Genomic DNA, 22654 nt, shown 5'->3' with positions numbered 1-22654 from the left:
GAGTGTACTTGTATGAATTTGTGTACCTTTTTAATGCATAAAAATGGATTAATAGTTAAATGTTTTCCTTCCATGCCAGTCTACTATTTCACTTGTCTTCCTTAGTGGTTCTTGTTCTAAGGGCAGGAAAGGAAGGGATGAATGAAGTCTCCATTTTATGCTCAGTTGTTATCCAAAACCACTTTTCTTTGTCTAATAGCTTCATGTTTTTCACTAGCAAGATCCCTCAATCATAATTTGATCTTTAGAGATGATTTCCAAGAACTGCTTTACAGGCAACTTTTGTGTGTCATTTAAGGGATTTCCCCATCAATCGTGACTGACATTCATAATCTGGGAAAGAAAAGTGTGCAACTGAAGAGCTCTCTTACACTTCTTTGGTATAAATGTGATGTCACTCATTGTTTCAGTGTTTATGGTGTGTTTTTGGCTTGTTTGGTGTTTTTTTAATCCTTTGCAGAAGTTTAGCAGAAGCAGTATAAACAAGGTTTCTAGGTAATGCCGTTAATTTCAGTGATTTACTGCAGTGATTGAGTGCTCTGTCATGTCTGACTGTACCACTCATTGATTTCCTTTCATTCCCAGATGTGAATTCTTATCATAGCCTTTGCCTCTTCCACCCGCTGTAATTAGCTCAGCTAAAGTAAAGATAAAGTTTCTAGAATCACCCATATTCTGTTTCATGATTGTTCTAAAGAAGAATCAGAGTCTCTTTCATTGCATGTTTGGGGCACCTCAAATAAATAGCGGGTCAAATTACTAATGTATTAGCTCTTTGTCTGCCATGGTATGCGCAGTTAGTCATGAAATATTCATGCAATTCAGAAAAAAGCTTGGGGGGGGGGGGGGGGGGGGGAAGGCAGCTCCTGAAATGAAACCACAGTATCATAAGGTCAATCAGCTTGCTGCTCTTAGATTCGAGCGCAGGTCAAGCCTTTCATCCTAGAAACTTTGCCCAAGAATTATTTACTTTCAGCTGTCAAGCTTGTTAAATGATTACCTAAGCCAATAGTGTGCATTTTCTTTATTCACGGGAAGATTTTTATAAATTACCTTTTCCCCTAAAGGATTACATTTTTACAGTACATGGTTCTCTGTATGTAGGCTTTTCACAGAAGTCCTAATCCGGCTTCAAACTAAATCGATTGGCAACTCCTGTTGACTTCAGTCAGAACAGCATAGCGCCTGTTTGTCTTTGTGCATTTGAAGAAAGTCCATTCAGGAGTAGAAAGCACATTCAATGGCACATACTTAAGATTACTGGGTTTAAAAGAATATGAAGTTGTATATGCGCATAAATACAAAACTAGATGTACTCTAGTTGGGGTTCCTACCCCATCTCCTCATCCAGCCCTGGAGAATGAACAAATGCATGATAAAAAAGGAGATAATATGAATTTTAAATATAAAGAAAAATAAGAACCCGTGTTAAACCTATGCTCATATTGTGTTCATTATTATAATATCAGAGTACCTTCTTCTGTGTATTAGTACCATATACTTTTTTTCTGTTCTTGTGCTTCCTCATCCGTGTGAAAAAATGTGTAAGGGAAGGTTTCAGTTTGAGGGTGATTTTTCCTCTTTAAATACATGTATGTATTAGGGAAGGTGAGAAGAATCCAACTTGTGATCTGTAGCAAAAGGTGACAAGGTTGGCTCCAAGGTTGGTTGAAGGAAATGAATTTCATGGATTCGGGCTGATACTTGTAGAAGCTTGCGTCTTTTTCCATTATGTCAGGTGAACAAAGTCTTGCCTGTCATCTTTATTTCAGCACCTCATTTATTTTGATTAATCTGGTTCAAAGTTTTGGAAACTTTGCAGATTAACACCCGAGACCCTGATTTTATATTTATTGGCCAGTATGTTGTACTCTGAGGATGCACACTGCACTATCTTGTAGCACTTGCAGGTGTCTAAACACGTCTGGATTTTTGACACAGTCCAAGACAGGAATGACTCTCTAATTCAGGCTGAAGAGTCAGACTAATCAGGAACATTGACTGAGGATACATAAAATTGTAGAGTCATAGGGATGTTGGCTGGAAAGGACATGTAGTCCAGCATCCCTCTCGAGGCAGAACGACTGCCATTGGGCCAGCTCTAGTTTTGTCTAGCTGCATCCTGAAAACCTCAAAGGATGATGATTTAACCTCTTCCAGGTTCGCCAGGGTTACCTCCTGCTGGAGATTTTTTTTTTTCCCTGCAAATATTCAGTCTGAATCTCCCAAGCCTCAATTTCCAGTTGCAGTTTGTTGTCCCATGTTACACTATTTGTGTGTAGCTTCATCACCTTCATAACTGCCCTTGAAACAGCTGTAGGCTGCTGTGAGAACCTCCTATTGCCTCTAGCTATGCCTAAACTAAACATGTTGGAAAGGATAAAATATTTTGTAGGCAAATTTTACTGTAGTAGAAAATATATCCTGTGGCACATGCCACATACACACATCACCAGTGGCTGTTGAAGCTGATGAATCATGGTAGAATAGAATGGTGATCCATAAAACATGAAATTTCCACTGGCTGCCAGCCAGTGTTTTTCTTGAACAATTTAATGCTCCACCCTGTAGCAGGATGCCCTGCCCAGCAGCAGGGTCAGGAAGTGATACATGGATTTGTTTTTTGAGTAAGAGCCTTCACTGGCATGAAAAGAAAACGTGTCTAAATCCAACTGCCTTTGTGCATCCTCCAGCGGAACTGACACATTCCCATAACCTGTTCCTTTTTAGTTAATGGTGTATGCAGTCCTTTGGTCTAACACGCTACCATGAGAGATGGAGGAGTCATAGGGAAATGGAGGGTCCAGCTACAGTGTGTTATTTCTAAAGAATTGTGCAGAGTTAAACACCTTCACATTACCCATTTTCAGATAGCACCTGCAGCGTTGTTGCTGTGAGGTTTCTGGCAAAGTATAAAGTAGTTCAATAGTTTCCAAGACTCTGGCTAAAAAAGATTTGCCGCATAACTTATATCAAATCACCAGACCAGTGGCAAATTTTTGCCCTACTGTAAATCCTAAAGAGGTAAATATGATGAAGATTTAGGTATTCTGAAGTGTTACATTTATCTCAAATTACTGCATTGTATTAAAATGCTAAAGCAAACCCATTTGCAATATGTGCTGCTCTTAGGAAACTAATGCTGGCTGAAGAAATGTTTTCTGGGATATTTAGATACTGCTTTTTTCATGGGAGGGGAATTGTTAATTTCTTGTGCCATCCCATTGACTATGCCTTGCTGTAAAGCATTCATGATTTTGTAATATGGAAGTTAGGATTTTTAATGGGAAATACCCTTTTTGTTGCCAGGATGTGGAAAAAAATACATGGTACACTTTGAAAAGATGATCTCGTATGTAGTTATACAGTCAGGATTTCCTTCTAGAAAAGGCAGGTTTAGGAGGTTGTAAAAGAGCCTGTTTTATATCTTTGTCGACTCATAAACTGGGGTGCCATTGACTTTAAAAGTGCTGTACGTGCTGTTTCTCTGCGCAGTCTTCTGCCATGACCATAAAATAAAGATTAAGTGCTGTGCAGACCATTGAAGCCAAAATGCCAAATGCTGTTCTCAGTTGCACATGCTACTGGATAATGGCTGCATCAGTCCCTGCCGCTGGAAAGGTTGTGGGGACCTGCACGATAGTCCCTGTGGGACCCTGTGATGCTCACCTCATTGCACTGTGGGATGCTTTCCCTGGGTGCTGCTGCTGGCACGTCGAGCCCCAGGCCCTTGCATGCTCTGCTGCACAGGGCTGGATAGATCCCTGTAGTAAAAGATTGTAGATTGAAAAACTAATTATGCGGTTATGTCACACAGTGAGCTGTAAAACAAGGATTGTTTTGGGTATTGTCTGACCAGCATATCCTGCAAAGCTAAAATGAGGTGCAGCCTTCTTTCCTGTGCTAGCTTTTATTCCATCTATACAGGAGGTCCTCTCCACTTGTGTTTCAAGTTCTGTTTAAATCATTGGGAGATATGCTGCTGTGGGATGCAGCCTCCTAACTCCCGTCGGAGGCACTGGGAGAATTGCTGGTGTACCTGCATAGAAAATTTCTGCCTTATTACCATAAAGAAATAGAAACCCACCATGCATTGTCAGGGATTTGTGTGTTAATTATCACATTGCTCAGTTGAATCTGGTCCATGGTGACATACCTATAAGGAAGTATTAAACCTACAGATGAAGAGAGGAGCATAGCTGGTAAATGATTGTCATGATTCTTCTCATTTATGGTTGGAATCTGGAAAGGGCACTAACTTGCATATTGGTAGAAAATGTATTAAATACTCCTATGTTTCCCTTCCTCCTCTTAGATGATTTTTCTTTGTGTGACTGGTTTTTTAAGGGGTGAGAATAATAAAATATTAAACTTGGGAATATAAAGGTCTATATTTAATGTTTGATGTTATTACAGAATATTTAGAAATTGGTCTTTGATCTGTTCTGTGTCGTTCCAAAGGTCACGTCTAAAATCAAAGCTCTGCACTGGATATGAGAGATATGAGTTCCTTTCCCAGCTTTTCTACTGATCTGCAGATTTCTGATATTGCTGAGATCTTTCCATTTTCGCCATCTCTAAAGTAGGAATAATGATACTGATTTCTTTGGCAAGGTGTTTTGACGATAATGAATGTAAAGAGTTACTAAGAGCTGGGTTTTTATTTTCAGAGAAATATTACATTCAAATGATTTTTCTTTGTCACTGAATTAGCATATTTTATTTGTAAATTTTGCAACTTTTTCTTCTCCTCTAATGGAATAATTTTCACTGACAGTTTTCAAAAGGTATTTCATTTTAGTCATAAGAATACTTTTTTTTTTTTTAATGTGCTCCTGGTGGATTCTAGTCAGTACATGTTTTCCTGTGCTTATGTTTTTATTTAAGGAATAACAATGGACACAGCAGGTGTGGTGATTGATTCTGGTGATTGATTGACTAGTTAAGTGCTGGTGTCTGTAGGAGGAGTTAAGGCCATTTTTATAAAATTGAAAATGAAAGAAAATTATAAGGGGGTGGATTTTTGTTTAGTGATTGAGACAGCTTTTGCTGTGTATTGTTAGAAAATTAATTTCCTGCAGAGTAGCAATTAGATTTCTTGAATTATATTATCATTCTATTCAGTTTAATACTATAGTTGTCACTGACATAATGAGCCTTCTGTATGCAGCTCTGATAACACCAAGCCTTGCTATTTCACACTGGGAACATGAAGGAAGTAAGTATCTACATCTGGATTTCCCTGCATGTCCAATAGTTTGCACAGTAAGTTTTCGGATCCAAATGATGGAACTGGCATCATCTCTAAATGGTAAAAGATGTCCTTTTTGCTGACCACCAGTGAGCAACACCAGCTCTCAGGAAGCACATTTTCGTTTTTGCTGCTTTGTTTCTACTTCGAAATTCCCATGTCCACACTGACTCATACTGGGAAATATTGGTAGTTTTATGGTTCTCTGTGCTCAGATATGTTTGTGCATTGGTGTTTAATTTTTTACTTAGATTGTACACAAAATATAAACCAATGTATTTCTTTAGCATGAACACATATATTCAGAATAAGAAAAAAGGGTCATGAGACAGGGTATTACAAGGTAAATGATAGGGGAGGTTTAGCAAGTATCTAGTTAGTACTGTGCTACCTATGCCTTCTCTTAAAAACATGTTTAACTACCTTTTATTTAGGGGAGGCATCAGATTTGTTGGAGTCAGGAGTTTTGTAGCCTCACAGCCATGTCAAGCCAGTGAAGGGAAATAGGTCAGTTCCGAAAGAGCTAGAGGGAAGAGGAACTGGCACGGGCAGGTTGCCCAAAGGTTTCATCTCAGAGCTGGATGGAGCTGCGTACTGCAACACGCACGAGTTTCTAGGACGGCTGGGATCAGGGAGCTGAAACTACATTAGCAGGAATGGAAATGTTTTGGAAAGTGCTTTCCTAGAACAGAGCATGTCCAGTGCAAATGAAGAATGCCAGTGCCACTTGGAAAATTATGAAGAACAAGTCCATTTTAATTTGACCTGTAGATAGGACCAACCCAAGTCCAGTACCATTCATAAATTGTAGATGAGTATACAAACTGACAGTAAAATGATCCCCAGTTCCATTCTCCAGACTTAAAAAAAAAAATTAAAAAAAAAAAAATTACAAAAAGTTTCCCCACAAATGTCAAAGCAAGTTTGTGGTCTTTTTGCAATATAGTAGTTTGGCAGAAGGCCATAAAAGAAATTTAAATGAAGGTACAGATGTACCCTGTGCAGATTAAGTTACAACACCTTCAGCAAGGTATGCATGTCCCCAGTCAGATTTAAAAGAGGTGCATCTAGAGAGGTGTGTGTTTGTGTGTTTATACTTATTTGTAAACAAAGCCATCCTTTAACTTCACGTGTTACTATTTCTGTCCACTTCAGTGGAACAACAGCGTATTGTAGGATGTGCACGTTTAAGGATTTACAGAATCATAGAATCTTTAAGGTTGGAAAAGACCTTTAAGATCATCGAGTCCAACCGTCAACCCAACACCACCATGCCCACTAAACCATATCCTGAAGTACCTCATCTACGCATTTTTTGAACACCTCCAGGGATGGTGACTCCACCATTACTCTGGGCAGCCTGTTCCAATGCATGACAACCCTTTCAGTAAAGAAATTTTTACTAATATCCAATCTCAACCTCCCCTGGCGCAACTTGAGGCCACTTCCTCTTGTCCTATCACTAGTTACTTGATAGAAGAGACCAGTACCCACCTCATTACAACCTCCTTTCAGGTAGTTGTAGAGAGCGATAAGGTCTCCCCTCAGCCTCCTTTTCTCCAGACTAAACAACCCCAGTTCCCTCAGCTGCTCCTCATAAGACTAGTTTGGGTTTTTTTTAGACTGTTTCTGAGCTGCTTCCCTTGAAATAAGCAAACCAGTCTCCTTGTTTATTTGTTTTTTGCCAATATGCCATGCTTGCTTAAGGTAGTCAGCAGTATCAGAGCATCTAAAACACTAGGCTCCTCCCAATAGCTCACTTCCCAGCCAGCTCCAATTTAGGCAGGACTCTGGTGTGTTTCCTGTTATGGCAGTGCCTGGTTATTTCCTTTTTGTGCTTATTAGGTCTTGCATGCTTAATGAAATTATATTCATTAGAGACTCCAAAATGCACACCAGTCTCTATCTGGTATTGTTTCCGATAATCCATGGAGTTTCTCTTTGCTTTGTACCCAAATGAAATTGTGCCCATTTCTGCATGTCTGCAGTTGTGCACGGCCCAGCTGCCCCATGGGGCAGAAGCACCCGAACGACTGGTATGTCTCCCCTCTGCAACAGGGGCTCTGCGGGGAAAACAGGGGCAAGGAGACCTGATGGATGAGGGGACTTTGCTGCCTGGCAAATGCCCAGGAGTCTCTCCTGCCTGTCTGTGTGGTGGGAAGTTGGAGGGGCACCTAAACCTCTGAAGGGGAGCCACGGCTGTGAGCCGAAGGAGCTGTGCACAGCCACTGGCATGTGCCCTGGCAGGCAAGGCTGGTCTCTCAGGGAGAGACACCTTTCCCCCAGCCTGTGTCAGGGGTCCAGTGGTGCTTTGCAGACGCCTGCTTCAGGCACCCACTTGCCCTCCACAAGCTTAGCCCAGTTGGTTGCCTCCTCATGCACGAGCCAGACCACTGGTGCTTGGAGGTGAAGATGATGGATGGGTTCAGCTGCAGCGTGAGGGATTTCAGGAAAATCAGGCACTTAGTTTGAGGCTTGGCTTGGACATTAAAAGTAACAGTGTTTGTGCTTGAGGAAATTGGCTTGTTGGCTTCAAAGTCAGCTACTTAGTCACATTACCTGCAAAATATTTTCTGTGTTTGTATGAAGAGCACATGACTGCTTTGAAAGGGGGAAGTTGTGATATTTTTAATAGAGAGAGGGCTAGTGTATAAAGAAAAGGAATAATTGAAAAGTCCATGGCTTCCCTGCCAAATCAAATCGGAGATTTTTTTTTTTTTTTCCCCAACCATTGTCTGAGAATTATTGGTAGATGTGCTATGCCTGATAGAGGGACACTGTCCTCATGGACATGAGGACTGGTGACTGCAAATCAAAACAAGAGCAAAATGTCTTTCCATAAGTGTAGTGCAGAAATGGTTCTCAAATTAGCGGGCCATTTTGTTAAACCAGCTAGTCTGGACTTAATGTTCCACAGTAACTCCTTGTTTAGCAGCAAATGTTTTTTATGGTAAAATCATTGCTTCTTTCATGACTCCTAGGCTTATATGAACAAACCCTTTCCATTTCACCTACTTGCCTTGCAGCAAAATCACTTTGTTTTAGGCTTTTAAAATAAATGTGTGTTGGAATGAGTGTTTAATTAAATAATAAATAAGGATCTCTGTTGCTCAACTGTTAAATAAAGATCGAGCTCCACTTGGCTGCAAAAACTTTTCAGGCATTGCTTAGCAAAACATACCTTATTTTTATAAAGGCATCTGGTATTTCTGGATACAACATTCTCTGCTGACTCTTAACTGTGAGTTTCTTTCAGTGGTGTTTTTATTGTCTTTCAAGACTTGCTAAGCTGCTGCCTTGCCTTGATTTATGTGGGTAATGAAAACCAGTGGTTTGGAACAAGGCATAATCAGTCAGTTTTTCATGCATCCTATGACTAGCCGTTGTCTATCTTAACTTATTCCCATCATATATTTCTGAAGCAGTAAGTCTCCCCAAGGGACTCTTTTTGAGCAGGTGTTGCCTTTTCAATTTTATCCTTGTTAACAATTAATCCTTTTTCACAGTTCTTTCTATAGGTAACAATAGGGTACATGTTTCTCCCTCTAACAGTATTGTATATGCATATCCAAGGAAGGGAAAAGGACATACTTCAATTTTTAAATATGTTGTATGTTCTGCTTTAGCTCATTGTAAACAATGAGTAATCTCTTAAATTCTGCTCCTTGCATGCAAGGAGCAATGAAACCGAAAAGATTAAAATCGCTTATTCTGTAGGATGGTGCTTAGTGATACATCTTTGCAAGCAGAAGCATATTTCTTTTGGTAGTAAGACTGGAGTCTCTTTTTTCCTTTGATCTTCATAAAAAATTAAGAACGCAATGATGAATCAGTGTTGCATAAATGAAATTATATGTTGGTAAGTACCATTAAGCAAATTGTATTTCAGTTTTTTTTCTACATGCTTGTGAAAATTAGACTCTAGCTTAAGTCCTTTTTAATTATTTTAGATGTTTATATAAGTCATATCTGGAAAGTATAGAAGTCCCACAAGACTTGTGTGGGTTTTTTTTTAGTTGCCTACACATGAAACATTGCCAAGTCCTGGCATTTGGAGTGTGTGACTCGGGCTTTCAAATCACAAGGTTGGCTTAAAAACCTGTATGTTTTAAGAGGCATTTTTTTGGTCACAGCCCTCATAAAGCACCTCTTGAGAGATGTATACCAGATCAGTGTATTACTGGGTCTGTCCTACGCTTCTAGACTTCCCAAGGCTGCTCTTGCTCATTTTCCTATGTTTGAGGAGCGGCCTTTCAAAGGAGCTTTCTGAATCCTGCTCCACTTCATCATTCCTTATGGGAGTGGATCTTCATGGCCTGGCTGCATGTTACAAGATCGCCCAACACCGTCCCCTTTGGCTCTGTGCCTCCTTGTGCCTTTCCTCTCTCATAAGTCCTGCCTTACCATGCAGCCCTCTGGGGATGCATTTTGGCTAAAGCACTTAGCATTGGAGCTTGAAACATTTGCAAAATCTGTTTTCTCCAGTTATTACAAGAAACCATGATAGACAGAAGTACTCTCATGCAATTCTCTACTTCAGTATCCTCAGCATTCTTGAGCTTTCTCAGGGCTGAGGTCAGAGTCTGCTCCTATGACTTGGGTTCTTTTTTTTTTCCTGTGGGTGCAATCTGAGTCATGAAGCAAGTCTGTGGACCTTACCTACCTTCTTGTTTAAACTTCCTTTAAATTAGCCTATGAGACTAATAGACTAAACTTCATGTGATAGCCATGTGTCCAGCATGCTTATTAAATGGCTGAGATAGTTCATCAGTACACTGTCTGCTTAACCAGCACTTGCCTGGAATTCGCACCAGAAAGCTTGACTGGCCCTGGATGTCAGTGGGTTTACTAACAGATGATCTGTTTCAACTGACTGGCAAATCTTGGGGTACGCTTGTATAAACAGCTTCAGTTGGGCTCAAGCCTGTATCATGCCTTATGTATCATGCCTCGATACACATCTACTACTCCTGCATGCTGTGAGTTAGACATCACTTGCACGTAAGGAAATAAGTGAATTTAAACAGCTGCTTAAAGGTACTGTAATTGGAGTTCACTTTTCTCACTTCTCACTGGAAGTGCACAGAAGCATTTACTTGGTACGGTGACAGAGAAGTAGTTTGGGAAGCTGATGGGCTGCCAGCTGAGCCCAGGGAGGCTGGACCGCACACGTTCAGTGTGCACCATTTAGCGTATTAGCAGGCATGTTGTGAGTTGTTGGGAAGGGAGAGCAGAATTGCTGAACAGTAAAGCTACATCCCAGTTCTGTCTGGTACCAAGTGGAGGAAGTTCTACTATTAACATGATATGTTACATGTTATTGGCTACAAAAGCATACTTAAAATGAGGTTAAAAATAAACCCATAGAAAATAAAAAGCATTAAGAACAATTTTAATGACCTTCCTAAAGACTTTGCTTTCTTCTATGTAATAATTCTTTCTTTCTTGGAACTTGCTGAAGTCCATGGTTTTGTTCTTGGGTTTTGTTGGTTGCTTTTTTTCTTTGGGTGAAAACTGCCTTCAAAATCTTTTCTCGTTTGCTGAAGTATTTTATCTTGAGAGTATTTACAAACTTATGATCAGCAAATTGCCAGGGTTTTCAATCAAGGACAAAAACTCCCACCAGCCAGCCTTTTCTGATAAAGAACTTTATCTGTACTTTAACTTTCTCTTTTCCTGCTTAGATGACTCACTGCTCAGCTGAGTCATCTTCCAGCATGGCTGATTAACAAGCTTCGTCTTGCACAGGACTCTACCCCTAAATCTCTTCACCAGCCACTTGTTGGTTTAGCAGAGCCAGGTCTTGCTTTGGATACAAACTTTCAATTTCTTTCTCTGAAATTGCATTTTGCACATGTTTTGTCACTTAAAAATCTCACTCAGAGTTAGAAGTCTATTTTAATGTTTACATGAACATAAAAAAGCTGGCATTTTTTCATAGCTGAAGCTGGAAACCAAGCTAAGTAGGAAGATAGCAACATACTTCCTCACCGTTCCCATCTACTCTCCCCTCCAATTGCAGGAATAAAGGCACGGGTGGGGAGAGGCAAACAAAACCCAGAAATTATTGTCCTGGATCTGGTCCTCTAGGAGAGTGTCGCTGCTTTGTCATTAGTTTTATTGAAAATGTAGTGTGATTAATTGATATTGTAGGGAAAAAGTCAGATTTCATCAATTGGTGGACTAGGACTTTATACAGTGCCTCTGTTAAGGCTATCTTCTTTGCCCTGCACCACTAACGCTGTTAGTAAACTTCCAGTACCACACTGGGAAATGATATTCGACTAAACATGGGCCAGATAACTTGTTTGATGGTGACATTCAGCATACCTTTGAGATAAATAGCAGGATGTGCAGCACTTTGCTCACAGCATAGTCTGTTTCACAAACCACAGAACAAGTTACTCCCATCTTTTCAGTAGAGACAAGTGGTAAGTGGCCTTATTTTAAAATATTTAAGGATTTAACATCAAAGAACAGTTGAGAGAGTGATACGTAGTGACCTAAATCTTTGAACTGAAATTTGAACTCAAGTTCTTTTGAAACTTTTTCACACCTCCCCTAACCCTCCTCCCCTTTTGTTTTTTTTTCCTCTTCAAGGACTGGCAGGGGCAGAGGGAAAGCAGCACAATCTTGAGGACAATTTTATTAACAACTCAGTCAAACTTTGGAGGAGTGTTCTTGCTGTTGTTGCTGTTTAGTTTTATTATCTAAGCACTCAGATAATTGAGAACTGTCACAAAGCTCAGATGTGGATCCAAACCCTCCCATAGTTTTAGACTAGTAAATAGATACTGGACTGTCTGTGGTGCCCTTCTTAAGCTGAATATGTTACCTACTTCAGTTTTTTTCTACGAGCCACCTTGCAAGGCATTTCTTTCACTGGCCTCAGTGATTTAGGGAAGTAGGTGTTGTACTGAAAGGTTGTTAGCTTTAAAACTCAGCAAAAATGTTGTGAAAGAAAACATAAATGCACGGCAGCAGTGCTGCCAAAGTATTGACATATGTAGTACGCCCAGATTGGGCTTCTCAGTCAATCTGTCTGGTGTTTGTTTACCAGTTATGGACTTCATTTGTATTCTGCAACAAACACCTTCATTTCAATAGACTGCTGATGATCCAAGGTTGGCTGTTAACCTTGGGACAACCCATTGATAACTGTGAGAAAGGAAAACCCATAGCTAGCTGAAAAGGAGAAGCTTGTTAACATACCAAGAAATGAGAGTTGGCTCTGAAAGCTGCATAGCTGAAATCTTCTAAAGCAGGAGAGTAGTAGATTTTATTTTCATCAAGATTTATACCTCTGGGAAAAATACATTCTCTTGGGCCTGGCTCCTCTCCTGGCTGGGCGCTCTTTCAGGATCATGACATTGCAAATGAGCATGAAGCGTACACTGCTAGAGTGGTATAAAACAGCTTGTTATATAATAAGGATCAGGTGTATAATTTTTTTTTCTTTACTGGACACAGAAGATACTACTAGTTATAAGAAATGAAGGTCCTCATTTCTTGACATTAATGGTAAAAATCTTGCTTGACTTTCAGGGGGATTAAGATGTTGCCTCTTTTTTGAGAATATCCCCAAGGAAAGACCAGTGCTTGACTATCTCTCTCTTCCTCTTCTGATACTACAATCTGGCATGCATGTCATGGAAGGTCAGCATGCAACTGAACCTCTTGTTGTTTCTCACAGCAATGCATCTTCCTTCCAACAAAGGTCTGGTCTTGGTTTGATGTCACTGTGATTTCTCACTAATGCTATGTGCCAACATACACAACAGGATAGAAAACCAATATTGTAACATGACAGGATGAATTTTCTGTGGGTTCAATACCACAGAGTCCTGTAGAGTCAGACAGCTTAGAAAAATGTACAACACCCTTAGTTTGAAACAGTTCAACAGAAATGTGTGCTTTCTGTTCCTCTGCTCCCCCAGAAATCCATCCATCTTTTGCTGCTTTAGACAGACTTCAACAGTTTTGTACTCTACTTAAAAACAGCCATGTTTGGCCTTTTGCTATTTATGCTTCAGCTATTTCAGGACATTGCCTTTACTTATGAGTTCTTCACTTAGCCTTCTTATTCACATAACTTTTCTTGTAGAGCTCCTTGTTTCTGGGTTTGTAACTTCAAGGCACATGTATGTGTGACAATGGCAAGTTGAATGTGATTTACTGATACCTTAATTTGCTTTGAAATATTTTGAAACAGTGTGTTGACAGTCTTTGCTATTGATGCAATTAATAGGATCACAGTTCTACATACAACTCATGTAATGATGTTGTATGTAGTAATTCTTGTATAGTTTCAGAAGGCAGAAAAATTGTTCTTCTCTATAGCTGTTGGGTGGGTTGTTTCGAGTTTTTCTTCAATTTGCAGTATAACCTCCCACTGAAATGCTGGTGAACCTAAATCCTTTTGTAAAACAGAAGTTGACTTTCTACTTTAGAGAAACAGTCACACAGAGGTTTTTCAGTTGCTGGAAGTAGAGGATGGCTTAATTATTCATCAAGACAGTAATTTGTCACTCAAGATCCCGTGTTTCTTGGCATCTAAGAGAAATCATATAGAGCACATTAAAGGATATATCTTTATTTTTTTTCCTCAACTAGGGCTGTGCGGAATTAAAACCAGATACTGGAAAGTCATAGAGAAAGATCTTGCCCTGATAAATGTTCACAAAGAGCAGTTACTAAGCTATGCTGGTTCCTGGGATGCAAACACCTTTGCATGTGGCCTCATCCTTGGGAACTGCATGGGTCAGTGAACACTTGTCAGATGTCTTTTGCTGGTATCTGGGACAACCTCACAGTGGAAAACCCTGTTGTCAGTTAACAGTTCTTCTGAGCCCGGGACGCTGCATGATTTCACGCTCTCAACTTGCTACTGAATCAGGTTGTACACAAAACATTCAACCAGACATTGATAAGCTGTGAGTAACTCCCCACAGTGCTGGATGTCACAGTGACTTTGGGGCTTGGCAGGGCTCCTGGCACCTGAGCCTCTCCATCTGGCTGCTCCTGAACACTTTGCATTGTTGTTTGTGGATCTGCCCATGAAGTGCCACAATAAAAGCCCCTTAGCGAGAATGGATAATATTGGAATATGATCAAGCTAAGCCACAAAACCCAAGTGCACAAACATGTGTTATGAACAAAATAGATTCTAATGTCTCTAAAGTACCAAACCCTCTTTGGGCAACCACTCCTTTTTTAGGGCATGGATTTTTGATGTGATAAATCCTGACAGCTCTTGCAGAGCCATTATAGCCTAGTACAAAAACAAATGCTTTTATTACAAAGACTCATGGCACCAAAAGACTTGTGATGGCTTTCTATTAAATATGGTTGTGGCACATGTAGTTTAAAAATACAACATTTCCTTTGAAACTGCTCTAGCGCATATATACAAGCCACTGCCCTAAATGTGATTACGCAGTAAAGGTATTTTTTCCCTTTACTAGTGCAGTCTGTGTTCTATGAAAATAATAGTTGGTACTTAGCGCCAGTCTTTTCAAAGTCTCTTTCAATTTTGAAACTTAAAGTATTGCAAGATGCTTTAGCATGCATTATACCTGTTTTACAGTTAAGAAAGCTGAGGTACAAACGGAATGATTTGTCTGAGATCATAGGATATGTCAGTGGTAAATCTAGGAGAAGAGTAATGGTGTTAAAACCTGTTGTTTCATAGCTCACTTAATGCACGTTCTCCTGTGTTGCTGTGTCTAGAGGTTAAAGTGCAGAAAGTGCTTGTTCAGTTCAGAGATGCAGGACTACAGAAGCAGCATTTAAAACTAATGTGTGTTTTCACTATTTGTTACTGATGTCAAGCCAAATTGGTTGGCTACTTTGCGGGGGGAGGGAAGGAAGCAGGGGGAATCTCGAGTAAAATGTTGTTGAGGTCAGTCAAAAGACACACAATTGAGGCTGTTTGGAAATAAGAAAACAGAAAAGTTGAAACAACTAATCCTTTTGTGTAGCACTGCAAGTAGAGCCCTCGTGAGCTGAGAAAGGATTGTGGAGTGGGGGAAGGGAGGAGAGCAGCGTTTCACAAAGCAGCTAGTACAGCAGTGTTTCAGCAGAAGACGATTTTGTGGAGTAGCTGCTTGATAAAGTGCTGTTTCACTAGCACCATGAAACAGAACACCTGCAAACTAGGTGTTCCTATCTGTGTTGTCTCTGCTCCATTTGCAGACCACTGTTGCTGTCTGTCCTACATGCCAGCTGCTTTCAGTGCAGCACTTGGCAGGGAATATATTCATTAGAAAGAATCAATCTCCTACAGTAATCAAAACGGTTTGATCGCCGCTGCCCCCTCCCCCCCCCCTTTTTTGAGATCTTTTGCTTACTTGTAAATGTAGGTCACTGGTTTTGGCAAACTTGGACACGTTTTTTGTAACTTAAAAAATCTGCGCAGCTTGCTCACCAGGCTGCGCTGAGTTCACTTGAGTGCCTGGCGGAATCAGAGGGTTCAGCAAACCTGAGGAGGGGCAGGAGGGAGTCTCATGGTGTGGCAAACCCGAGGGCAGCATGAATGGCGTTCCAGCTGGCCTGCTGCTGCTGCTGAAGGCAACTTAGAGCAGCTGAAATGCTGTTCTGTGCTCTTCTGCTTGTGTCAAGAAATTGAGACGTTTCTATTGTGTTTTACATACCTGACAGTTTGTGTGCTCAGCATCGAGTGCTGCTGTGTTAGTGCTACGTTCAGATACACAGGTTTGCAGCAATAAATCTCCTTGTGTATGTATGCACTTGATGCTGACTTTATGCCTGAGATAAGCGCTATGCATGAGAATGGGAGCTGTTGCTGCTGAATTTCCTGGTCTTTGTGTAATTAAATTATTGTCCATGATATTGTATTAGCTGTGGCAGGCAGGCAGGCATAGCCTTGAATGCATAAGGATCTCTGGTCAGGTCACTGCATACTGTTGAGTGTGGGTCTCCAGGCTACCTATGCCATCAGGATGTAGGTTTTTCTGGAGGTACAGTAAAGAAATGGGATTAGTAGGTTGGGATCATGCCACTAAGCTGGTGCTGAAAAGGCCACTTATTGTTTTTCCTCCATCCCAAAAGGGTTACACTTTTCTAATTTAAATATTTTCTAATTTAAAATTAATTACTTGTCTAGATTATTTTCCATCTTTTACATCAGACTTCAGCAAAAGAATACCATGGGGTTTTTTCTGTTAGAAGAGTGGTTTCATGCTCACACCACAAGAATGGGATACAAGTAGAGATGGGTAGGCATGCGCTGCCTATACATGTTACACTATACAGCTTTTCAAGAGCCCCGCTATCCCCCTGGGGGGTTGTTTAGCAGTAGCTGTGTCAGCTGCCGGTTTAGATGTACTTGTAAACCCAGGACTATTCCAGCAGAGTTTGCATAATTCTTGTAAAGCTCCAGAAGGCATGTTTTTGGGATATTAACTGGCAGATAGCTTTTTACCAGAAACCATGACTACTAACTAGTAGCTTTGTGATACAAATTCAGAAATTACCTCCTTCCAAAAGACTTCTTGAAAGCTCATCCAAAAGATTGCGTGTTGCAGAAGAGTTTTATTACCCATTCCAAGATTACCAAACACGTTGGGCTTCAGGAGGTAATTTCTGTTCTTTACTTCAACTGCACTTTTAGCTATAATGTTCTTTTAGGGTCTGACATGAAAGGTAGGTTTCTGCTTTACAGAGCTTATGTAATGTGTGAGGGCACAGCCACAGTTGTGATAGCCTTTGGCTATTAAAAAACAAAATATACTTAGAACATTTGTTTGGCTTGCTTGTATGCTATATACAATAGCTTTCTCAGTGTATGTAACCTGAAGGGGCTTTCCTACATCATGCTGGCTACTGTTTTGATTTGGAAGGAATAGAAACATCAACATGCTTTCTAATTTCCTCTGCTCTGGTTTTGTTTAATATAATTAGCTTACTAAGCAGTAAAAGACAGTCAAGGTCATTAGCAGCAACTCCATTCTTTGTCTTGACATGTTAGCTACCCACTTTTCCTTCAAACTTCTTAAAAATCCAGTTAATTTTTAAAGTTTAGCAACTATAGGAACACATTCAAATTTGTGTTTCTCTTCCTGGTTTCTGCACTGTGCTCCTTTCGAGTCCAGGGGGGCTTAGGTGGGAACTACTTCTGTGCAAGATATTATTCTCTTGGAGATCCATGATACTGTTCCTTGTGTGTAGAAAGGAAAATACAGCGTAGGTTTTTAAAAGAGCTCAGATGAATGGGAGCAATTGGCTCCAACTCCTAGAGGCTCATTGAATGAGGTGAAGGAATAATTAGGTAATGGCAATATATGAGAAACACCTGGAAATGAACACCTGTGTGATTTGACCCTCTGTTGTATCAAACAGAATTTGTCAAACAAGGGTGAGATTAGTTCATAATTTATATGAAAGTAAGCACCACTGGGCCCAGTCTTGGCTCCCTGGCAATTTGATCATGGGAGTAAGCAGGTTTTCTCTACCTGATTTCCCTTGCTGATCCCTGCAACTGCACCCAACTTTTAGGGGAAAGGATTTTGTTTCCAAGCAGTTTTCTCTTTATGCATATACTTTTCATTGCTTTTCCTTTCACAAGCAAAAAGTACCTGAAAGATTAGAGAAAAAGTACCAGTTAGGGCTTGTCAAATACCTCTTCCATTCTGTCAGATGTTTTATGAACTGAGCTATCTACGTAACTGAATTAATTTTCATTCTAAACACAGCAGTTGTATTTATCTGGGAAATACTGTGGTTAAAAATGACTCATGTATACCTTACAGAACTATTCCACAATAAACATTTATTTTGCGTATAAGATAAATCCTAAAGGCAAAGTTTTTCAGCTCCACTTCAGTGTCTGGCTAGAATTTCAGACAGATTGTCTATTTCAAAATCAAAACAAACCATTTGAGGCCTCTACATTTTTAGAATACTTCTTTCTTGATAACAAGCACCTTGTAATGGAGTCTCTGGACTCTTCAACATTGTCTGTTCTGTGTAAGGTAGAAATTAACACCTCAAAGTCAATTTCTTTCTTTTCTTTTTTCAAACCAAATAATAGTAGAAACATTTGCATCTTTGATCTATATTACAAACATTTTCTGAAGAATGCCATATTTATGTAATTAAACTGAGAAGTTCCTTGGCACTGTATATTAGGGGACAAATGGATGTATTATATGCCTTTTCTCATTATTTTTAAGGAACTCTGCATAGTGCTGTCTGTATGCTGTAAATGAAAGAATGCCTCCTTGTTTCTCTGATAGCACTTAAGTGCAAGTACACTATGCAATTCCTCAGAAAAAAAAGATATATAAAAAGAGTCAGTCTCAGTTGGAAGCTTGGGGTGTGGTGTTTTTTGAAACTGATTTAAATAGATGCATAACAGTATTACAGTTGTCACAAGTAAGGTCTGAACCTGGCTGTCTTGCTTCGTTACTCACCTCTGATAGAGAAGTCCAGAGTACCCATAGCTATATATTTATGGATGCCTTTTTTATTTTACAGGCTAAGGCTTTTATTCTATATTAGGTTTTATTCAGTATTATGAAAACATATATTCTCTTGTACTGAAAACTGGTGCCTTGTTAATTTCCTGCTCTTATCTATACAAAACACTGATTTTACAAGTAATGGTCATTTTGTACATGTAGGAAACACAACTAGGCTCTTAGTAACTATCTTCTTACTTTCTTTTTCCTCATGACAGATATAGTGCAGATTTACAGCACTGTTTTACTGACTGGTAAAAGCAAATGTTTTCCTAGGAATTGTATCTTTTCCTGTCCTTGCAGCTGCGCTCCTTGTTGTTTAATCTCTTCTGACAAATTAATGTAACTCTTCAGCTTCATTAGACAGATTATATAATCTGCAAAGCTTCAGAGTTAGAGCCACATGCGACTGTGCTGAACTTCTGCAGTACCTTTCACCTAGAACAATGTCAAAGCTAGGATTTCTGCAAGAGTTTAACATGATGCTTAAGAAGGCTTTTCTAAAAACTGTGATGGGAATCTCCCTAGGAATTGCAATGTGAGTGAGGAAGAGGCAGGCTGGAAATAATATACGTAGGTGTCTATACATATATACATATGCTTACTTAGCTAATGGTTAAACAAAGAAAATTTATGAGTGATTTAGAAAGAAAGCATATAGATGTAATTTGCTGTTGACATTTATGCAGAAACAGTGACAGTGTAATAGAAATCTGAAGGTCCTTTGACCAGGTTTCCTTTAGTCTTTTAAAGTTGCCTCCTTGTCTTGCAAAAGCTGAGAGGAGCACTCAGCTTTTGCGTGCATTGCATGGTGAGAGGAGAGGGCTGTTCTCTACCCTTGGCGTGGGCAGCGTCTGGTTGATCTCCGCAGAGCTGCCTTAAGCACTAGAAGTGCAGCCCTTCCTTCTGCAGATCTAGTCGAGATGTCGGTGAATCTTTTGCAAGGAAAAGATAGGAGTGACTGACTATTCACCTCTTCCTAACGCATATTGTGTGCAGCAACTGATGTGAGCTCCTAGCCCATAACATGGACTCTTGCAATGCCTTCTTGCTATTACAGTTAATTTTTCCCTGTGAATTATGTAGGGAGATGTAACTGAGTTTTTTCCCGCTGTCATACATCTTTTTTTATTAGAACAGTTTTCATGTTTTAACTTTTTCCATCAAAAAATAAATACTTTACTGGAACATATGGATAAAACTGCTTTTCAGACTCCCCAGACATCCTCTGATTTTATTCCAGTAGCAGCAAGAGGAAGTATTCTCTTTTTCTTCACAGATTTGCAGAATGCAGGTATCAGGCAGATATATGATAATGAGTTTCAGTAGTCTGACTCCAACATTGCTGATAGTTTGGTACAATTAAGTCAGGTCTAATCTTAAAATAGGCCTAAATCCCGAATAAATACAGCATTAAGGTTGCAATGAGTAATTCCTGCTTTTCAAAAACAGTAATTGAATGCACAAATATTAAAGGCAAACCACATGGGGGCCCAGTACATAAGATTTCTAATCTACTTAACAGGATCATTTTATATGGCTAGATTCAATTAAAAAGATAAATACATTCCGTTTTCTCAGTGGAGAACCTGTACATGCTTCGTATTCAATCTAACTCATAGGATGTAATTTTAAGCATTCACTGTGGCAGTGATTTGAATTCTTTTTAACCCTCCCAAAAATGAATTTATTGCATTAATAAGGGCTCTGGAAGACCTGGCAAGTCTTGCTGAGGCAGTTTGACATTTCTCTTTCTAGGTGTCTGCCCTCCTCTTTCTTTCCATTCTCTGGCAGGGCAGAAGGGAAATGTGTACTTATGTCTCCCTTCTTCAGTCCCCAGGCTGCTGCACTCGCTTAAGCTGCCCGTGAAGGGCTGGGAAGGTAGGGTTAGCGATGTCCTAAAGCGCAGCTGCTGCAAGGCCTCAAGAGCTCATCTGTCAATGTCCAGAAACTCATAGGGAATATTTGCTTGTAATGACCTGTCTCTAAGAAATGGCACTTGGGTTAGATTTGAGTAAAGGAGATGGTAAGATGATCCCCCAAATCTCTCATACAGAATTAGACTGTAGGTTATTTGTCTGATCTGGGTTGATGCTCTGCCCTAAACTGGAAACTTGTTTGTAAAGTTTCCATATGATTACCCATTCAGCTATAATGTATGAGTAGAGTGAGACCATGCAAATAAGTCATCCAGGACTGCAAATACTAAGGCACTGAGGAACTACTGAACATGATGGTATTACTAGACTGTAGCTTTGTCTGGACTGTTTATTAGGGCTGGATCAAGTGATACTATATATTGCTAAAGCCAGAAGCTTGATTGAGAAAAATTTCATAAGAAGGTTGTAACTTATGCAAGAAACTAATTGTATACTCTGGTTTATTACCTTATTTTCTATCAGCATAGAAAAAACTGGCCAGAAAAGTTTGCTGTAAATCTCAGCTTCAATTTTGTGCATGGTTTATAAAGGTCATTGTGCCCAAGGCTCCTTATTTTCCACTTAATCAACTACCACTTCCATGGCCCAGTTGCATTTCAGCAAACATCCCTTCAATGTAACGTGACACACCCAGTGAATTTGCACAATGTGTGCTTGAAGGAAGCCCTGATCTTTTTACATCTGAGGACAATGATTCAAGTGTTTAAAATTATCTGAATGTTCTGCATATCAATTCAGCATTGTTGTTATGCCTCGGTCTTTCTAAATGTGAAATTAGTAGATTTAGGACCCAGAGCTCCCCTGGAGTGTCCCCATAGATAGATTGTAGGTCACAATAACATGAGACAACCTAATTACCATAGCTATTGAAGGGAGTGAATGCACAGTAGGGACTGGATTATGAATGTTCGGTTCCAAGGAGTCCATTCCCTAAATGGTTGCTTCTGGGTCCTTCACAGGCATGTAGGGTTTTTTTATCTGTTTAGTCGCAAATTTGTTCTACAACCATTGTGACAATATTATTACTTAAAAGTTATCTGCAAAGCTGCAAAAGATTCATCAGCAAATACAAAATGTATTTATGCAAATACCTAATTCTTTTTTTCTTTTGCATGCTGAGACTGGGGCGGGGGGGGGGGGGGAAGCTGGTGATTATAGTTTGGATTGTCATGCATGTGACTCCTGTGTCCCTTTTATATTTGTTCTTGTTTTTCCATATGGACACTGCATATGTGGGGATGGTCCCAATCAGAAGCCCAGCAAAACTGGAGAAGCTCAGATTTTAACTGCATAGTTGAATATTTTTTTTCTTCTTTTTTTTTTTTTTTTTTTTTAGTAATGGTAGTAGCCACAACACTGTCTCCATCGCTAAGAAAACTGAGATCCTACTTCAAGCTGGGGGACAAGCACCTTTCTGTCTTCAAAAAGGGTACCACGTTCAGTTAGAGAAATGGAGTTCAGTATAGTTGCTCTCTAGAAATACTGCTGTGTTCTGTGTTTGTGGTCTACACTACTCATTTCTAAAGCTGGGCATATTACTCTCCAATGGTAACTGATGTTGCAGTGCTCATTTTTCTCTTTTTTTAAACTTCAGAATATTTAGAAACTCATGGACAGGTTCTGCATGGCAGTGCCCAGGTCAGCCAGTCCACATCCTTTCTTCAACACAGTCCAGGCTTTGCTCTTGTCATAACATGAGCTTGCATGTAAGCACTTAAATCTCAGCTTCAGAAGGATCAATTCAGCTTATGTCACCTGGGAATGGGTTTAAGTGGAAGGAAAATAAAGCAGGTTTTTGTGTCACTGTATTGTGTGTGTATCACTAGAAAATCTTTTCCCATATAGATGATGCTCTAATGAGTCGAAGTGTAAATAAGTCTCCATCCACACTCCGCCCCTTGCCCCCGTAGCTCCCAGGACTGAGCTGGGCAGGGCTGGTGGTAAACTCTATGAAAAACTTGATACCTTGAAAGTTTTCATCT

Source organism: Aquila chrysaetos, chromosome 6 (genome assembly GCF_900496995.4).
Source record: "Aquila chrysaetos chrysaetos chromosome 6, bAquChr1.4, whole genome shotgun sequence".
NCBI lineage: Eukaryota > Metazoa > Chordata > Aves > Accipitriformes > Accipitridae > Aquila > Aquila chrysaetos.
This window is presented reverse-complemented; position numbering follows the sequence as displayed.